The sequence below is a fragment of the Balaenoptera acutorostrata genome, chromosome 6 (assembly GCF_949987535.1).
Source record: "Balaenoptera acutorostrata chromosome 6, mBalAcu1.1, whole genome shotgun sequence".
Taxonomy (NCBI): Eukaryota; Metazoa; Chordata; class Mammalia; order Artiodactyla; family Balaenopteridae; genus Balaenoptera; species Balaenoptera acutorostrata.
In genome coordinates, this window is record NC_080069.1 from 22456880 (window position 1) to 22462209 (window position 5330).

Here is a 5330-nt window from a genome sequence, read left to right on the forward strand (position 1 = left end):
TTAAACGGGGGCAGAATTTCAGGCTCCCAACTAGGCCTCTACTGATACCATTGTGGCTGGGGGGAGGTCTCCACTGACACTGCTGGGAGGATGGCCTTTGGACTGCTAGTTTGTGGTGAAAGTCCTTAAACTCCACTAGAGCTCCTCCAACATCACCCCTGCAAGAAGAGGAGGTCCACCTTGAGTAGGGGTGCAAGTCCAACCTGCCATGTGATTTCCACAGACACCACAGAATACAGGAGAAGGACTTGTTACCACCCAATATGAATGAAAGTCCCAATTCCTCACTCTGCCTTGTCTGACACCACTCTAGTGGGAAGTTGGGACACCTCATTGGCCTGTCAAGGGTGGAAGTCTAGGCTCTCCACTCAGCCAGCTGTGAGTGTGGAGGTGGCATCACAGCTTTTTCTGTGGTCTTTGGATGGAACAGAGCAGTCATTGTCTAAAAGTTTTCTGTCTTGCTAGGCTGCCCCTTTCCTGGTTCTTTGACTAGAGGGAGCAGTCTTCTGGGAGAACCATTTCTGTCCTGTGTACATTGGTGTTTACAGGTTGCTGACCTTCTTCAATATTCAGTCTGAGCATACATGAAGAGAAAAGAAAACCCAGGGAACTCACTATGGTGTCATTCCTTGGGTCCAAAGATCCCTAAACAGTCTGCTTTCTTCCCTCTACCAAGTAGAGTATTCTTATGTTGGTTTTACATATGATTTCTAGGGTTTTTAGTTGTACTTACAGTGAGGAATAAGGAAATGTACATCTATGCCATTTCCCTAGAAGTAGAAGTCTCTAATAGTATGTTTTGCTTCTGGTAAGGAAAAGCAATCTCTATTTTTCCTTATTTTTCAAAACTATATTGGCATTATGTTTTGCTCTTTCAGAAAATGTTTGGGATAAACTTGTGAAATTCTCACTCAAAATTCCCACTGGGGTTACATTAAATGTAGGGTGACTGACTCTATGACCCAATCATTTATAATTTATAGTAACTAAACTGTAAATAATCCATGGTCTCATATCAGAGCTATTAAACATCTTAGGTTAACATACCAGCCCTGGATACTTAATTAATATTCCAAGATCAGAGGCCTTCTACCTTGTACATAATAGATTAATCATGAAGTTTTGCCTCAATATCTTTCCTCATCATTAATTTTTCTTTTCTACCACACCACTCTACTCTGTGACAGAAAATTCAGTTTCCTAATTTTTCACCATAGTGGTAGAGTTATGAACTCCTGAAAGTATGTACTATGCTAACTGGGTCATTTTGTCTAGCCTTTCTCATCTTACTGCTTTTAAATGAGAAGTCTTTAAGTTGATCATTGCATGGGTTGTCCCTCTCAGTAACGAATCTATAAACTCTGGCTGTCGCTCGCTCTCCTTCTTGAGAAAGCAGACCAAGATTTTAAAAACTAGAGCAAACTGGAGTTTTCTGATTGTAGTACATGTCTTGTGTTTGTTTTCTATTGGTTCCATAAATATAGCAAATCACTCGACAGAGATTTTTCTACTGCATTTCCTGGGCTCCGAGGAGGAATGTTTTCTTTCACTTGCCTTTTCTGCAAGAATGTGACAGCAAGAAGAAGGAGGTGGTGATATTAAAACAAGTAGTATGACTGCAAGTTGCAGAAGAAACAGTTTTGGACAGATGTCAGAATGAAGAATTTCTGGTCAGGAGGGTAATTTTTATGTAAGAGAGTATGTTGTAAATCACAGTAAAATTGGAAGGAGGAGAAGTATCTAAGGCAAAGTGGGACTTTTAAACTCAACAAAAAGCACTGAAGGCTTTTTAAGTAAGGCCATCCTTACCGTCAAAAATATATCATAGTGTTGATGGGTCTCTCTATTTCTTCTCCCACCATGCATTCCATCTCCAGGACTCGGAGAATGCTGGGGACGTGGTTACAAGTGGAGTAAAGTCTAGCCAGAGAAAATCATTTCACACTGACATGTAACATGGCCAGACTTTACAACGCTTAATTTCACTCCTTTTTGCTTAAAGGTAAAATGTAAACATTCCCGAAAGAGTTCTCTTTTTTCCTTACTGGAAAAGGATAAAAGAATTTGATGGGGAGGGTGAGGTGCTGGGGGAGAAGGAGGAAGCCATCTTTTGTGATTCAATTACATAGATTTAGTGACAATGGGCTTTCCTATTGTACATAGTGTACAGATGCACTTAACTTACTGGTAAATGGATTCAATTAAATTTGACTGGTTGAGCTCCCAAAGTCTCAAGAGAAAATTTGTTGGCTCCTTTGCTTCAAAATTCTTTTGCCGTAACATCTTGTGAAAAGCGTTTTACTTAAGTGGGTGTTATGAGCCGAATTGTGCTCTCCGCCCGCCCCGCCCCCGCCCCCCCTCTGCCACCAAATTTATATGTTGAAGTCCTAAGCCCTAGTAGCTAAGAATGTGACTGTATGTGGCGACAGGGTCTTTTCTGAGGTAATTAAATTAAAATGAGGTCATATGGGTGGGCCCTAATCCAATATGACTGGTGTCCTTATAAGACGAGGAAATTAGGACCCAAATAAGTACAGAGGGAAGACCATGTGAAGACAGGGAGAAAACATCCATCTACAAGCCAAGGAGATACCAGCCCTGCTGACACCTGGATCTCAGACTCCCAGCCTCCAGGACTGTGAGAAATAAATGTCTGTTGTGTGAGCCAGCAGTCTGTGGCATTTCGTTATTACCACTTCAGCTGACTAGCACACGGAGTTATACCACCTTGGCGATGATGCGGCAAACCTTTTCTCCTGTGAATTTCAGTTATAGTCAAAGAACAAAAGGTAAAGCAAGAGATAAGACGGACCTGAGACGTGGCAATATATTCTCCTGGAGAAAATATTCAGGAAAACCTTCCGGCTCCTCCTGGCATGAGTGTGACCAGGTCATTCCTGTGCTTAAAAAGCCTCAGGGACTCTTCCCACTGCTGAGGGTCACGTCCAACTCCTGACCCTGGCTCTCCTGGCTGCGGAGTCTCTCTACCCCTTTCTCCAGACTTGCCTTCTTGGCTGCTGCATCCCAACTGCGCTCACCTTCTTTCCCCCCTCACACCTTGGAGTCTTTGCTTGGGCTGGTCCGAAGCAGCGGCAGGCTCTCCCACCCTGTCTGCATAATTCCTCCTCTTTCTGAGAAGTCCAGTTCTATCTCTGGACTACTGGTCTCTTTTTGTCCTGCAGACCCCCAGAGCTCCCTCTGTCACTAACTTTCCTGCACCCTGTGCTTGTTGATGGACTGTCTCCCTGCGAGGCTGCAAGCTCCAGAAAACACAGCCCCTGTTTGGTTGCTGCATTCTAAATAAGTATCTAGCAGAGTCACCTGGCTAATTATTAAATACACCTACAAAATATTTGATGAGTAATTAAAAAAATAGTCTGTAGGTCTCCGTATGCTTCCAGAAAAGCAATGGAATAAAGGGTTTTAAATATTCAACTATATTCCCACTGCCCCACTTATGAATTTTAGTAAGCCGTTTCCTCTTACACCCTAATAAGCATATAGGAAAGATCTCCTGAGGCAAAGGACTAGTTGGAAATGAGGTCTATTTATCCTTTGGGCTATATTATTAAACTTGTCTCAAAATTTAAACCATCAATATGGACCGGGCAGTTTCTAAATATGAACTAAATGCTGGTAACACAGGCCTTACCATCAATATGCTAGATAAAGAGGTGGGTGTTGGTACCCCATCAAGTATTGTTGAGACAAAAACATCTGGATAGGTTCCATGGGAAAGGAGTGCTAAGCCACCTATTCTGGAAAAGGAGTGGTTAGAAGTCCATCCATGGTCGAATCTGGGAGCGTAAAAAGTGTTCTGGGTAAGTCATTCAACTAAACAAGGGTTTAAAGCTAATTCAACAACATCACTTAGACTCTTTAGTAACTAAAGTAACTACTTAGTTAAGTAATCCACAACCTCATATGAGAGTGATTAAAAATCTGAGGGCAACATATCACGTCCGGATACTTGATAAAGACTTCATGGTCAGAGGCTTTTTACTTCACACCTAACAAGTTAATCATAAGGTTCTTCTACCCCAATCCAAAGGATGGCTTGTGGTTTTATTACAACTAAAATTAGTGTAATTCAATTCATAGTGTTTGGCTCATCATTTTATTATGACCTCTGTTTGCTCTGGCAAGCACATGGGTTTAATGAAAAAGAGACTCCATCTCCTGGTAAATTTCTAAATGTCCTAGAACTGACGAATTGTAGTTATGTGATGCCAAAAGAGGGAGTGGCCAGCGTTAGCTTTCCTGGCAGCCCAAACAACTTACTGAATTGGACGAATTAGGAAAGGCAGTCGCTCTCCCTTTAGCTTTGTAGGAAAAGTCTATCTTTGGCTTTTCCTCCTACTAAACAGCCCCTTGCCTGGAACCCTACAGAAACCAGAGTTCAGATCTATTTAGTATAGATGGGTGTAAACTACAAAAACTTACATTTCAAATCCTATTGGCTTAAGTTGGAACCCAATTCATCTAATATTTTCTAGGGTTAGTTCTTTAAAATGGCATAGAAACCATTTACAACAACAGGGAGCCCTGTGACACCCTCCTTCCCCTCTCCCCTCGTGCCCAACTAACTCACCACGTGCTTCCCACAAAGGCACCAGCACCCACCTCCGGGGTGTCCCACTACTACTCCCCACCCAGCTTCCTCCCACAACAGGGGGAGATCTGACCACAGGTGTGGACATCTGTACCAGGGAGGCCACGTGTCACATGGTTCCTTAGATTTGCACTGTCCAAAATGAGTTTTGAGTTCATCTCCATTGCTTTGTGGTTCACTCTTGTTGACCTTTGTATAAAGGAAACAAGCCAAAACAACGAAAGTTCTCCAAGGAGGTCTTTGCTCCCTTCTATCCTTCCCGTGTTTATGTGGGGGACAAGGCTAGTCTAGGACCCTGGTGGGAGCAGCCTCTGGTATTAAATCTAACCCCAATCCTTCCCTTTCTTTAGAATATTTTCCCTCTCTGGATCTGTTTCCTCTTTGGGAGAGGCATCATAATAGTACCTCCCTCATAAGGATGTTATAAGATTAATGAGGCGAAGTAAGTCATTTAAAGTCACAGAGTAAGCACTCCGTAAATGCGAAATCCCATCCCTGGTTACCTTCATTCACCAGGAAAATCACAGATTTGTAAAAAGCCTTTCAGCTTCTCCCATTTCCCTCCTAGTGGCTGGCAGAGGTTTCTAAATCGCTATTAGAAATTAAGCATGTGCGAGCACTTCTCCTTACACTAAGTAATTCACAGATGAAGAATCGGCCATAATGAGACCACCGTCTGTATTAACTGTGAGAAAATAAGCTCTCCGAAGAGCCCGGG